Source organism: Aegilops tauschii, chromosome 3 (assembly GCF_002575655.3).
Source record: "Aegilops tauschii subsp. strangulata cultivar AL8/78 chromosome 3, Aet v6.0, whole genome shotgun sequence".
NCBI classification, from domain to species: Eukaryota; Viridiplantae; Streptophyta; class Magnoliopsida; order Poales; family Poaceae; genus Aegilops; species Aegilops tauschii.
The window spans coordinates 440360561-440377009 of NC_053037.3; the positions used below are offsets into that span (position 1 = coordinate 440360561).

At 41.8% G+C, this 16449-nt stretch overlaps 1 pseudogene; it reads left to right on the plus strand.

Annotated features, from left to right (window-relative positions):
• LOC141043016 (uncharacterized) overlaps nt 1–11794 on the plus strand; it is a 257519-nt pseudogene extending 245725 nt beyond the window's left edge.
• Nucleotides 11795–16449: the final 4655 nt, after the last annotated feature.

Consider the following 16449-nt stretch of genomic DNA (forward strand, 5'->3'; position numbering starts at 1 on the left):
AATCCTATGGGTACGTCTCCTTATAAAATGGTTTATGAAAAGCTTGTCATTTGCCTCTTGAGTTAGAACATAAAGCATTTTGGGCAATCAAATAACTCAATTATGACTTCAAACTTGCTGGTGAAAAGAGGTTATTTGATATTAGCTCATTAGATGAATGGAGAACCCAAGCTTATGAAAATGCAAATTATTCAAAGAAAAAGTTAAAAGATGGCATGACAAAAGAATCCAAAAGCGTGAGTTTAAAGTCGGAGAATATGTTCTTTTGTACAACTCTCGTTTCAGATTCTTTGCAGGAAAACACCTCTCAAAATGGGAAGGCCCATATGTCATCGAGGAGGTTTATCGGTCTGGAGCCATCAAAATAAATAATTCCGAAGGTACTAACCTGAAGGTTGTCAATAGGCAACGAATAAAACATTATATCTCAGGTACGCCCATTAATGTTGAAAGTAATATTATCCAAACTTTGACACCGGAAGAACACATAAAAGAGTCCTTTCGGAACACTCCAGAATCGTGAAAATAAGGAGGTACGTGATACGGTAAGTAAACGGACTCCGAAAAAACCGCAAAATATTTTTTATCAGTTATGGAATATTTAAGAATTTTGAAAATAAAGAAACTTCCAGGAAGCGTCCCCTGGTGGGCACAAGACACCAGCCTGGCGCGCCAAGGTGGGTTGTGCCCACCTGGGACACCTACAGTACTCCATTTTTCTTCCGTATGCTTGTCCCCCAAGATAAAAAATTCTATATATACTTCCCGAACCTGTTGATCACCGTATGGCAGAGAAATCCTCTGTTCTCTTCTCTTGTTGTTTTCTGGGCAGTTCTGAAAATATGTCGTCCCAATACTCTGACGGAGAGAGCTATGTCTCACATCTCATTGCTGACCCAAAGACCTATGGGGACCTCTCCCCTTATGGTTGAACTACAGATGACGAGGAGGATGCTCACTTGATGAGGATTGATGATTCAAGCTCAGAGGAGGAGGATGTTCCTCTACCTGAACCTGGGGATATGCACGTGGAGTTTAAGAAGTCAAGTATCCCTAAGAGAGCTAACTGTTCTAAAAATCAATCTATTCCTTCTCGTTTTCGGGAGAAAAGCAAAGGGGATTTATGTGACAAGATCTTGAAGCTGGAGTTGGAAGTCGATGATTTAAAGGAGGAAATTGCTCTCCTCAACTGCAATATGAAAAAGTTGAAGGCACAATTGTCATCATCACCACCATCTTCTTCACCACCAAAGGAGAATTGAGTATCGGGTATGGGCACTCCCCTCGGCTTCCGCCAAGCTTGGGGGAGGCGCCCCGGTATCGTATCATCCCACTATCTTTTTGCTTTTACTTATTTTAGTTCGATCTTTTGCTTTAGATGAATAAAAGTTAGTTCGATCCTTTCTTCCTTGAGAGTTTGCTTAGTGATCTATCCATTTAATCATGTGCAAGTTATATAATAAATTTTAGTTTGAGTTTTTGCTTTCTTTACTTTCATGTTGCAAATAAAAGAAAAGAAATAAGAAAGAAAAAGCGAAAGGAAATAAATAAAAGAAAGTAAATGAATCAATAAGATCATATACTAATCCTATGGTAGGTGATGGCACCACATAAGGAAAAGTATAAGCAGAAAATTTTATTAGAGATTGACAAACATAGCATTAGTCAATGATGCAACTCATGAAATAATTAATAAGGGAAGGGAAGATTCACATATAAATATACTATCCTAGAAATCTTTTGTGATTGTGAGCCCTCATCAAAATATTTTATGCCAAAATTGTTGACGTTGGACAAGGAAGACAACTTAATGGTTTATGTTTGTTTATATTCACATAGAAGTCATGTTGTCATAGATCCTTCTACATGTGGTGCTTGCCCCCTATCTTTGCTAGCAAAACATTCCGCACTAAGTAGAGATACTACTTGTGCATCCAAAACCCTTAAACCCAAATCTTATTTTCAAGTGTCCACCATACCTACCTAGGGATTGAGCAAGATCCCTCAGGTAAGTTGTCATCGGTGCAAAAAGGCAATAAAAATTGCTTCTAAAAGTGTGAGATCATTTAGTTTAAGAGAAAATTGAGCGTTGTACGAACTTGGATGACAAAGAATAAAAGTGACGGACTTCATAATAAAGGTTGTCATCTCAAGGGGCAATACAACGTGACGTTCTTTTGCACTAAGGGATTGAGCATACAAACAAATAAGTGCATGGCAACCTCTGCTTCCCTCTGCGAAGGGCCTATCTTTTACTTTTATGCATTTACTTTTATGCAAAGAGTCAAAGTTTTCCTTCTATCCCTTTTTATTTTTCTCCTTTGGCAAGATCATGTGGTGAGGAAAGATCTAGGCACATATGTCCAGTTGAATATAGATAGCATGAGTTATTATTGTTGACATCACCCTTGAGGTGAATAAGTTGGGAGGCGAAACCTTAAGCCCCTATCTTTCTATGTGTCTGGTTGAAATGTTTTGCTCATGGGTACGAGGTGAGTGTTAGAAATCATAGAAGACTATATGATGGTTGAGTATGTGGACTTGCCTAAAGGCTCCGATATGTGACCCTTCCTGAAAACATGATGAATTGTAGTTGCAAAGTTGACTGAGAACATAGTTTGTTGGTTTCTAATAGAGTTTTTGCTTTATACTTCGATTGTGGGATGAACTATTACTTATTCATGAGAAGTATATGATAAAAGTTCTATGATAAAAGTCCTATGTTTTATTTTGTTGTTGTTATAATAATCAACGTGATGCTTCTATGTCCGTATTTCATTTTTATCGACACCTCTCTCTCAAAGCATGTGGACATGTTTTTCGATTTCGGTTTTCGCTTGAGGACAAGCGAGGTCTAAGCTTGGGGGAGTTGATACGTCCATTTTGCATCATGTTTTCTTACTGTTATTTATGATGTTTTTATCCATAATAATTCTTTTTCGAGTAATTATAATGCCTTTTCTCTCATAATTTGCAGGGTACACACCAAGAGGGAGAATTCCGGTAGCTGGAAATCTGCACCTAGAAAAGCTACGTCAGGCCACCTATTCTGCACAACTGCAAACGAGCTGAAACTTCACGAGGATTTTTTATGGAATATTTAAAGAATTATTGGAGAAAATAACTACCAGAGGTGGCCCACCAGTTGGGCACAACCCACTTGGGCGCGCCAGGGAGCCCAGGCGTGCCCTGGTGGGTTGTGCTCACCCAGGCCCACCTCTGGTGCCCATCTTCTGGTATATATGTCATTTTGACCTATAAAAAATAAGGAGAGGACTTTCGGGACGAAGCGCCGCCGCCTCGAGGCGGAACTTTGGCAGGAGCACTTTTGCCTTCTGCCGGAGCGATTCTGTCGGGGGAACTTCCCTCCCGGAGGGGGAAATCATCTTCATCGTCATCACCAAAAACTCTCCCATCTTGGGGAGGCCAATCTCCATCAAGATCTTCAACAGCACCATCTCATCTCAAACCCTAGTTCATCTCTTGTGTTCAATCTTGTTACCGGAACTATAGATTGGTGCTTGTGGGTCACTAGTAGTGTTGATTACATCTTGTAGTTGATTACTATATGGTTTATTTGGTGAAAGATTATATGTTCAGACCCATTATGCTATTTAATACTCCTCTGATCATGAACATGTTTATCATTTGTGAGTAGTTACTTTTGTTCTTGAGGTCACGGGAGAAATGATGTTGCAAGTAATCATGTGAACTTGATGGGTGTGCGATATTTTGATAGTGTGTATGTTGTGATTCCCTTAGTGGTGTCATGTGAACGTCGACTACATGACACTTCACCATATTTGGGCCTAAGGGAATGCATTGTGGAGTAGCAATTAGATGATGGGTTGCGAGAGTGACATAAGCTTAAACCCCAGTTTATGCGCTATTCCGTAAGGGACCGATTGGATAAAAAAGTTTAATGCTATGGTTAGAATTTATTCTTAATATTTTTCTCGTAGTTGCGGATGCTTGCGGGCGGGTTAATCATAAGTAGGAGGTTTGTTCAAGTAAGAACAGCACCTAAGCACCGGTCCACCCACATATCAAATTATCAAAGTAGCGAACACAAATCGAACCAACTTGATGAAAGTGACTAGATGAAAATCCCATGTACCCTCAAGAACGCTTTGCTTATCATAAGAGACCGTTTTGGCCTGTCCTTTGCCTCAAAAGGATTGGGCTACCTTGCTGCACTTTTGTTACTACTATTGTTACTTTCTCGTTACAAATTATCTTGCTAGCAAACTACTCTGCTACTAACAATTTCAGCACTTGTAGACATTACCTTACTAAAAACTACTTGTCATTTCCTTCTGCTCCTTGTTGGGTTCGACACTCTTACTTATCGAAAAGAGCTACAATTAATCCCCTATACTTGTGGGTCATCATGGCACTGCCATTTAGGTCATATTGGTGTAAAGCGCATGAAGAGACTCCATGCATATGGATTTTTGGAATCACTTGATTATGAATCATTTGATACTTGCGAACCATGCCTCATGGGCAAGATGACTAAAACTCTGTTCTCCAGAACAATGGAGCGAGCTAATGACTTATTGGAAATAATACATACCGATGTATGCGGTCCAATGAGTGTTGAAGCACGCGGCGGGTATCGTTATTTTCTGACCTTCATACATGATTTGAGTAGATATGGGTATATGTACTGGATGAAACAAAAGTCCGAGACATTTGAAAAGTTCAAAGAATTTCAGAGTGAAGTGGAGAATCATCGTAACAAGAAAATGAAGTTTCTACGATGTGATCGCAGAGGCGAATATTTGAGTTACGAGTTTGGCCTTCATTTAAAACAATGTGGAATTGTTTCACAACTCACACCACCTGGAACACCACAGCGTAATGGTGTGTCCGAACGTCATAATCGTACTTTATTAGATATGGTGCGTTCCATGATATCTCTTTCTGATTTACCACTATTGTTTTGGGGTTATGCATTAGAGACAGCCGCATTCACGTTAAATAGGGCACCATCTAAATCCGTTGAGACGACACCATATGAACTATGGTTTGGCAAGAAACCTAAGCTATCGTTTCTTAAAGATCAGGTTTGCGACACTTATGTCAAAAGGCTTCAGTCTGATAAGAGCGAACCCAAATCGGAGAAGTGCATCTTCATAGGATAACCTAAAGAAACAATTGGGTACACCTTCTACCAGAAATCTGAAGCCAAGATCTTTGTTGCCAAGAATGGAACCTTTCTAGAGAAGGAGTTTCTCTCGAAAGAAGTGAGTGGGAGGAAAGTAGAACTTGAAGAGGTAATAGTACCTTCTCTCGAATTGGAAAGTAGCACATCAGAGAAATCTGTTCCCGTGAAGCCTACACCAACTAGAGAGGAAGCAAATGATAATGATCATGAAACTTTAGATCAAGTTGCCACTGAACCTCATAGGTCAACCAGAGCACGATACGCACTAGAGTGGTACAGTAATCCTGTTTTGGAAGTCATGTTATTAGACCAAGGCGAACCTACAAACTATGAAGAAGCTATGATGAGCCCAGATTGAGACAGGTGGCTTAAGGCCATGAAATCCGAGATAGGATCCATGTATGAGAACAAAGTGTGGACTTTGGTGGACTTGCCCAATGATCAGCAAGCCATTGAGAATAAATGGATTTTCGAGAAGAAGACACACGCTGATGGCAATGTCACCATCTACAAAGCTCGACTTGTCACAAAAGGTTTTCGACAAGTTAAGGAGTTGACTACAATGAGACCTTCTCACCCATAGCGATGCTTAAGTCAGTCCAAATCATGTTAGCAATTGCCGCATTTTATAATTATGAAATCTGGCAAATGGATATCAAAACTGCATTCCTTAATGGATTTCTTAAAGAAGAATTGTATATGATGCAACCAGAAGGTTTTGTCGATCCTAAAGGTTCTAACAAAGTGTGCAAGCTCCAGCGATCCATCTATGGACTGGTGCAAGCATCTCGGAGTTGGAATATACGCTTTGATGAGGTGATCAAAGCATATGGTTTTATACCGTCTTATGGTGAAGCTTGTATTTACAAGAAAGTGAGTGGGAGCTCTATGGCGGTTCTGATATATATATATGTGGATGACATATTGTTGATTGGAAATGATATAGAATTCCTGGATAGCATAAAAGGATACTTGAATAAGAATTTTCCAATGAAATATCTCGGTAAAGTTGCTTACATATTAGGCATCAAGATCTATAGGGATAGTTCGAGACGCTTAATAGGACTTTCACAAAGTACATACCTTGGCAAAGTTTTGAAGAAGTTCATCAGTCAAAGAAAGAGTTCTTGCCTGTGTTGCAAGGTGTGAAGTTGAGTAAGACACACAGCACGACCACGACAGAAGATAGAGAGAGAATGAAAGTCATTCCCTATGCCTCAGCCATAGGTTCTACAAAGTATGCCATGCTGAGTACCAGACATATTGTGTGCCTTGCCCTGAGTTTGGAAAGGGGTACAATAGTGATCCAGGAGTAGATCACTAGATAGTGGTAAAAATTATCCTTAGTTACCTAAGAGGACTAAGGAAATATTTCTCGGTTATGGAGGTGGTAAAGAGTTCATCATAAAGAGTTACGTTGATGCAAGCTTTGACACCAATTCAAATGACTCGAGTCTCAATCTGGATACATATTGAAAGTGGAGCAATTAGCTAGAGTAGCTCAATGCAGAGCATTGTAGACATGAAAATTTGCAAAATACATACGGATCTGAATATGTCAGACCCGCTGACTAAACTTCTCTCACAAGCAAAACATGATCACACCTTAGTACTCTTTGGGTGTTAATCACATGGCGATGTGAACTAGATTATTGACTCTAGTAAACTATTTGGGTGTTGGTCACATGGCAATGTGAAATATGGGTGTTAATCACATGGCGATGTGAACTAGATTACTGAATCTAGTGCAAGTGGGAGACTGAAGGAAATATGCCCTAGAGGCAATAATAAAGTTGTTATTTTATATTTCCTTATTCATGATAAAGGTTTATTATTCATGCTAGAATTGTATTGATCGGAAAGTTAAATACATGTGTGAATACATAAACAAATACCGTGTCCCTAGTAAGCCTCTACTAGACTAGCTTGTTGATCAAAGATGGTTAAGGTTTCCTAACCATAGGCATGTGTTGTCATTTGATAACGGGATCACATCATTAGGAGAATGATGTGATAGACGACCCATCTGTTAGCTTAGCATATTGATCGTTCAGTTTATTTCTATTTCTTTCTTAATGTCAAATACATATTCCTTCGACTATGAGATTATGCAACTCCCGGATACCGGAGGATTACCTTGTGTGCTATCAAACATCACAACGTAACTGGGTGATCATAAAGATGCTCTACAGGTATCTCTGAAGGTGTTTGTTGAGTTGGCATAGATCAAGATTAGGATTTGTCACTCCGAGTATCGGAGAGGTATCTCTGGGCCCTCTCGGTAATACACATCATAAGAAGCCTTGCAAGCATAGTGACTAAGGAGTTAGTTGCAAGATGATGTATTACGAAATGAGTAAAGATACTTGCCGGTAACGAGATTCAACTAGGTATGAAGATACCGATGATCGAATCTCGGGCAAGTAACATACCGATGGACAAAGGCAATTACGTATGTTGTCATAACGGTTCGACCGATAAAGATCTTCATAGAATATGTAGGAGCCAATATGGGCATCCAGGTTCTGCTATTGCTTATTGACCAGAGAGGTGTCTTGGTCATGTCTGCATAGTTCTCGAACCCGTAGGGTCCACATGCTTAACGTTCGTTGACGATATAGTGTTATATGAGTTATATGATTTGGTGACCGAATGTTGTTCGGAGTCCTGGATGAGGTCACAGATATGATGAGGAGTCTCGAAATGGTCAAGAGGTAAAGATTGGTATATAGGACGATGGTATTCGTACACCGGAATAGTTTCGGAGTGCACCGGGTACTCATCGGGTCACCGGAAGGGGTTCCGGGCCCCCCGACAAGTGTATGGGCCTTATGGGCCAAAGGGGGGGACAGACCAGCCCACAAGAGGGCTGGTGCACCCCTTCCCTTGGGTGGCTAGCCCTAGGGTAAGGAAAGGGGACGGGTGGCCCCTCCTGCTTTTCCCTCCTCGGGAGAGAAAAGAAAGGGGGGCGCCACCTCCTCCTTCCTTCCTCCTGCACTCCAAATAAAGAAGGGGCGCCATTTTGAGGAAGGAAGGGGGGCGCCCCTTGGCCTCTGGGAGGGGGGCGCCTAGCACACGACAGACAATTGCCTAGCCGTGTGCGGCGCCCCCTCCACCGCTTACTCCCCCGGTCATATTTTCATAGTGCATAGGCGAAGCCCTGCGGAGATAGCTTCATCATCCCCGTCACCACGCTGTCGTGTTGCCGGAACTCATCCATTACCTCGTCATTTTGCTGGATCAAGAAGGCGGAGGACGTCAGCGAGATGAACATGTGCTGAACGCGGAGGTGTCGTACGTTCGGTACTCGATTGGTTGGATCGCGAAGAAAGTTCGACTACATCAACCGCGTTGTCAAACGCTTCCGCTTACGGTCTACGAGGGTACGTAGACACACTCTCCCCTTGATATGCATCTCTGTGGATAGATCTTGCATGTGCGTAGAATTTTTTTGTTTTCCCTGCAACGTTTCCCAACATATAGGTGTGGGGGAAAGGCAGGGGAGGGAGGCGCCCCCCCTTTCCTTTCTCCCATGAGAAGGGAAAGGCAGGAGGGGCTAGCCCTCCCCCTTTCCTTCCCTAGGGCTGGCTGGCTAGGGAGAGGGGCGCACCAGCCCCCTTTGGGCTGGTCTGTCCCCCCTTGGCCCAATAGGCCCATATACCTGTCGGGGGTGTGCGTAACCCCTTCCGGTGACTAACCGGTGCATCCCGAAACTCTTCCGGTGTCCGAATACCATCGTCCTATATATCAATCTTTACCTCTCGACCATTTCGAGACTCCTCGTCATGTCCGTGATCTTATCTAGGACTCCAAAAAACATTCGGTCACCAAATCATATAACACTATATCGTCAACGAACATTAAGCGTGTGGACCCTACAGGTTCAAGAACTATGTAGGCATGACCGAGACACCTCTCCGGTCTATAACCAATAGCGGAACCTGGATGCCCATATTGGCTCCTACATATTCTATGAAGATCTTTATCGGTCGAACCTTATGACAACATACGTAATTCCCTTTGTCTTTCGGTATGTTACTTGCGTGAGGTTTGATCGTCGGTATCTTCATACCTAGTTCAATCTCGTTACAGGCAACTCTCTTTACTCATTCCATAATACATCATCTTGCAACTAACACCTTAGTCACTTTGCTTGCAAGGCCTCTTATGATGTGTATTACCGAGAGGGCCCAGAGATACCTCTCCGATACTCGAAGTGACAAATCCTAATCTCAATCTATGCCAACTCAACAAACACCTTCAGAGATACCTGTAGAGCATCTTTATGATCACCTAGTTACGTTGTGACATTTGATAGCACACAAGGTATTCCTTCGGTATCTGGGAGTTGCATAATCTCATAATCTCAATATGCCAAGCTAACACATGGGTCTTGTCAATCACATGATTCTTCTAACGATGTGATCTCGTTATCAAATGACAACACATGTCTATGGTTAGGAAACCTTAACCATCTTTGATCACCGAGCTAGTCTAGTAGAGGATCACTAGGGACACGGTATTTGTTTATGTATTCACACATGTATTTAAGTTTCCAATCAATACAATTCTGGCATGAATAATAAACCTTTATCATGAATAAGGAAATATAAAATAACAACTTTATTATTGCCTCTAGGGCATATTTCCTTCACAAACAAGGGATACAACACATGCGCACACTGTTTAGATGAGACTGAAAGTATATATTTGGACAAATGCAAGAACAATGTGTACCTGGGACATCGTCGATTTCTTTCGACCAAACATGCCTTAAGAGAAAAAGGCAAGCATTTCAAAGGTGAGGCAGATCACTAGAAGAAGCCTGTCCTCCGTACTGGTGCTGATATACTTGATATGGTCAAGGATTTACAAGTAATCTTTGGAAAGGGTCCTGGCGGACAATCTGTTCCAAATGACGCTGAGGGACGCACACCCATGTGGAAGAATAAATCTATATTTTCGGACCTACCCTATTGGAAAGACCTAGTGGTCCGCTCTTCAATCGACGTGATGCACGTGACGAAGAATGTTTGTGTGATCCTTCTAGGCTTGTTGGGCATGTACGAGAAGACAAAAGATACATTGGAGTCATGGGAGGACCAACAACATGTGAACGAAAAAGACGGCATGGATCCAAAGCAGTATGAAGGTCCTGCCAGCTACGCTCTTACGAAAGCAGAGAAGGAAATCTTCTTTGAATGCCTGCTCAGTATCATGGTCCCGTCTGGCTTCTCGTCGAATATAAAGGGAATAATAAATATGCCAGAGAAAAAATTCCAGAACCTAAATCTCATGACTGCCATGTGATTATGACGCAACCGCGTCCGGTTGCATTCAGGGGGCTTCTGCCAGAAAATTTTCGATTAGCCATTGTGAAGCTATGTGCATTCCTCAATGCAATTTCTCATAAGGTAATCGATCTAGAAATCCTATCAAGGTTACAGAATGATTTGGTCCAATGTGTTGTCAGTTTCGAGTTGGTGTTCCCACCATCCTTCTTCAATATTACGACGCACATCCTAGTTCACCTAGTCGACGAGATTGCCATTCTGGGTCCTGTATTTCTACACAATATGTCCCCCTTTGAGAGGTTCATGGGAGTCTTAAATAAATATGTTCATAACCGTGTTAGGCCAGAAGGAAGCATCTCCACAGGCCATCAAACAGAGGAGGTCATTGGGTTTTGTGTTGACTTTATTCCTGACTTTAAGACGATTGGTCTCCCTCAATCGCGTTATGAGGGGAGACTGACTGGAAAAGGAACGCTAGGAGCGGATTCAATAATATGTAGGGACGGGCATTCTTGGGCTCAAGCACACTACACAGTTCTACAGAATTCTACCTTGGTGACCCCATATATCAATGAACACAAGAATATTCTACACTCCAAACACCTGGAGCAGTCTGACGACAGGATTACATGTGAACACATCAGTACTTTCGGCGGTTGGTTGCAAACACACCTCATGGGTAACAACATTGTTGGAGATGAGATGTACTTGTTGGCCAAGACACCATCTTCGACTGTATTGACTTACCAAGGGTACGAGATAAATGGGAATACATTTTACACGATCGCCCAAGATAAAAATAGCACCAACCAAAACAATGGTGTCCGCTTTGATGCACCAACCAATAGGGGAAATGACACATATTGCGCTTACATAGAGGAGATATGGGAACTTGACTATGGACATGAATTTAAGGTCCCTTTGTTTCAGTGCAAATGGGTCAATCTGTCAGGAGGCGGGGTACAGGTAGACCCACAGTACGGAATGACAATAGCAGATCTCAACAATCTTGGGTACATAGACGAACCATTTGTCCTACCAATGATGTGGCGCAGGTTTTCTATGTGAAGGACGTGTCTACCAAACCGACAAAAAGAAAAGATAAGGAAGCGAATACATCATATGATGAGCCAAAGCGCCACATAGTTCTTTCAGGGAAAGTAACATCGTGGGAGTGGAGGGAAAGACAGACATGTCTGAAGATTATGAAAATTTTCATGAAATTCCTTCCTTCAAAGTGGAGGCTGACCCAAGCATCCTATTACACGATGAAGATTATCCATGGTTACGGCGTAATAATAAGCAAGGGACACACGCAAGTAGAAAGTAAAGACTTTCTCTCTAGTGAAGAAAAAGTGAAGACTGATGAAATCCCTTTTGTAATAGATGAGTTTTCGTCCGAAACCCTCTTGCTTCGAAAGAGATTGTCCAGTTTGTACACGAAGCGCATCCAGTGTTTCCCGTAACCCTCTAAACTTTTTAGCACATGCTATGTGGGTGTAATTATGATACCATGCCAAGTTTCAACCTTTTTAGAGTTCATTTGCAGTGATTTTCAATTTCAAGGTCATTTAGCTTAAAATAAATCATTAAATGCATGAAAAATAGCAAATGAGGTCAGAAAAGGGTTGAAAATTGATGATGTACCTTTGAATAGTGCATATTGAATGCACAAAATGTCTGGAGTTAAAATATGTTTAAAATGAAATCCATTTTGTAATAGATGAGTTTTCGTCCAAAACCCTGATACATCGAAACAGATTGTCCAGTTTGTACACGAAGTGTCGCGGGAAACCACGGCCACCTATGGGACCAGGAGGCCCCTTGCTGGTTCGGCAAGGAGGCGTCGCGTTGCACAAAGAGCAGACGAGCGTGTGGCAGCATGGCAGAGATTACGCATGCATTTTTACCCAGGTTCGGGCCGCCGTAAGGCGTAAAACCCTACTCCTGCTTTTGTGGATTGATGGTGGAAAGGTGGTGATGGAGCGCAATACATGATAACCCACAAGCTGATGCCTTCCCACCCACCCAGGTTCAAGGCAAGGTACTTGCAATTTGGGTTTGTTGCACCAATTATACTGTAGGGGGTTCCCTTACAGTCTTTCTGTCAAAAAAACCCACAAGTATGGGGGATCGCAACAGTTTTCGAGGGTAGTGTATTCAACCCAAATTTATTGATTCAACACAAAGGGAGCCAAAGAATATTCTCAAGTATTAGCAGTTGAGTTGTCAATTCAACAACGCCTGGATAACTTAGTATCTGCAGCAAAGTATTTAGTAGCAAAGTAATATGGAAGTAACGGTAACAGTAGCAAAAGTAATATTTCTGGGTTTTGTAGTGATTGTAACAGTAGAAACGGAAAAGTAAATAAGCGAGGAACAATATGTGAAAAGCTCGTAGGCATTGGATCGGTGATGGAGAATTATGCTGGATGCGGTTCATCATGTAACAGTCATAACATAGGGTGACACAGAACTAGCTCCAATTCATCAATGTAATGTAGGCATGTATTCCGAATATAGTCATACGTGCTTATGGAAAAGAACTTGCATGACATCTTTTGTCCTACCCTCCCGTGGCAGCGGGGTCCTAATGGAAACTAAGGGATATTAAGGCCTCCTTTTAATAGAGTACCGGAACAAAGCATTACCACATAGTGAATATATGAACTCCTCAAACTATGGTCATCACCGGGAGTGGTCCCGATTATTGTCACTTCGGGGTTGCCGGATCATAACACATAGTAGGTGACTATAGACTTGCAAGATAGGATCAAGAATTCACATATATTCACGAAAACATAATAGGTTCAGATCTGAAATCATGGCACTCGGGCCCTAGTGACAAGCATTAAGCATAGCAAAGTCATAGAAACATCAATCTCAGAACATAGTGGATACTAGGGATCAAACCGTAACAAAACTAACTCGATTACATGATAAATCTCATCCAACCCATCACCGTCCAGCAAGCCTACGATGGAATTACTCACGCACGGCGGTGAGCATCATGAAATTGGTGATGGAGGATGGTTGATCATGACGACAGCGACGAATCCCCCTCTACGGAGCCCCAAACGGACTCCAAATCAGCCCTCCCGAGAGGTTTTAGGGCTTGGCGGCGGCTTCATATTGTAAAACACGATGAATCCTTCTCTCTGATTTTTTTCTCCCCGAACACGAATATATGGAGTTGGACTTGAGGTCGGTGGAGCGTCAGGGGGCCCACGAGGCAGGGGGCGCGCCCAGGGGGGCAGGCGCGCCCCCCACCCTCGTGAACAGGGTGTGGGCCCCCTGATGCGGATTCTTCTTCCAGTATTTTTTATATTTTCCAAAAATATGTTCCGTGGAGTTTCAGGTCATTCCGAGAACTTTTGTTTCTGCACATAAATAACACCATGGAAAGTCTGCTGAAAACAACGTCAGTCCGGGTTAGTTCCATTCAAATCATGCAAGTTAGAGTCCAAAACAAGGGCAAAAGTGTTTGGAAAAGTAGATACGACGGAGACGTATCAACTCCCCCAAGCTTAAACCTTTGCTTGTCCTCAAGCAATTCAGTTGATAAACTGAGAGTGATAAAGAAAAACTTTTACAAACTCTGTTTGCTCTTGTTGTTGTGAATATGTAAAGCCAGCATTCAAGTTTTCACCAAAGATTATGACTAACCACATTCACACTAACATTTAGGTCTCATATTTACTCATGTCAATGGCATAATCAACTAGCGAGCAATAATAATAAATCTCAGATGACAACACTTTCTCAAAACAATCATTATATGATATAACAAGATGGTATCTCGCTAGCCCTTTCTGAGACCGTAAAACATAAATGCAGAGCACCTTTAAAGATCAAGTACTGACTAGACATTGTAATTCATGGTAAAAGAGATCCAGTCATAGTCATACCCAATATAAATTAATAGTAATGGATGCAAATGACAGCAGTGCTCTCCAACTGGTGCTTATGATAAGAGGGTGATGACTCAACATAAAAGTAAATAGATAGGCCCTTCGCAGAGGGAAGCAGGGATTTGTAGAGGTGCCAGAGCTCGGTTTTAAAGCAGAGATAAATAATATTTTGAGCGGCATACTTTCATTGTCAACATAACAACCAAGAGATGGCGACATCTTCCATGCTACACACATTATAGGCGGTTCCCAAACAGAATGGTAAAGTTTATACTCCCCCTCCACCAACAAGCATCAATCCATGGCTTGCTCGAAACAACGAGTGCCTCCAACTAGCAACAGTCCCAGGGGGAGTTTTGTTTGCAATTATTTTCATTTAGTTTGCATAAAGCATGGGACTGGGCATCCCGGTGACCAGCCATTTTCTCGTGAGTGAGGAGCGGAGTCCACTCCTCTTGAGAATAACCCGCCTAGAATGGAAGATACGGACAACCCTAGTTGATACATGAGCTATTCGAGCATACAAAACAGAATTTCATTTGAAGGTTTAGAGTTTGGCACATACAAATTTACTTGGAACGGCAGGTAGATACCGCATATAGGAAGGTATAGTGGACTCATATGGAATAACTTTGGGGTTTAAGGGATTGGATGCACAAGCAGTATTTCCACTTAGTACAAGTGAAGGCTAGAAAAAGACTGGGAAGCGACCAACTAGAGAGCGACAACAGTCATGAACATGCATTAAAATTAATAAACATTGAGTGCAAGCATGAGTAGGATATACTCCACCATGAACATAAATATCGTGAAGGCTATGTTGATTTGTTTCAACTACATGTGTGAACATGTGCCAAGTCGAGTCACTTAAATCATTCAAAGGAGGATACCACCCCACTATACCACATCACAACCATTTTAATAGCATGTTGGCACGCAAGGTAAACCATTATAACTCATAGCTAATCAAGCATGGCACGAGCAACTATAATCTCTAATTGTCATTGCAAACATTTTTATTCATAATAGGCTGAATTAGGAACGATGAACTAATCATATTTACAAAAACAAGAGAGGTCGAGTTCATACCAGCTTTTCTCATCTCAGTCAGTCCATCATATATCGTCATAATTGCCTTTCACTTGCACGACCGAATGATGTGAATAATAATAAGAGTGCACGTGCATTGGACTAAGCTGGAATCTGCGAGCATCCAATAAACAGGAGAAGACAAGGCAATATGGGCTCTTGGTTAAATCAACAATAATGCATATAAGAGCCACTTCAACAATTTAATTATGGTCTTCTCCTATCGACCCCCAAAGAAAAGAAAAGAAATAAAACTATTTACACGGGAAAGCTCCCAACAAGCAAAAAGAAGAATAGGAAATCTTTTTGGGTTTTCTTTTTAATTATTACTACTACAGCAAGAAAAGTAAACTAACTAAAAGCTACACTAATTTTTTTTGTTTTTCTTAAGGTTTATTAAACACACAAGAAGGAAGCAGGAAAAAGAAAATAAACTAGCATGGATATTACAGTGAAAAAGTATGAGCACCGACATCTGGCAGTGAGTGTGTGAACATGAATGTAATGTCGATGGGAAATACGTACTCCCCCAAGCTTAGGCTTTTGGCCTAAGTTGGTTTATTGCCACGGATGGCCTGGCGGATATCCATAGTTGTAGTTGGGGTCGTACTTCGATGAAGAAGACCCTGATTGCCACTGGTTGGCAATCGTCTCCGGATCCCACTGGTAATTAGACTGTCGTGGAGGTTCAAATTGTGGTTCCGGCTCCGTGGCTGGTGTAGGGTTCCGGTAGGCATGAATGGCCGCTAGCGGAACGAGATACAGACCTGCAGATAAATTAAACAAGGAGGGAGCAGGCAAGGTAATAGTCTCAGGGTGATGTTTATCAAAGAACAATTTGTATTTAAGCGCCCCTTCCCTATTCTTAACAATAAAGTCATGCGCTACCATACTCTTATAATCTAAATAAGCAGTGGGCAACAATTTTTCTTCTTTTTCATAGTGCCTAATAGGTATGTTATAATGTGCAGCAAGGCGTGAAGCG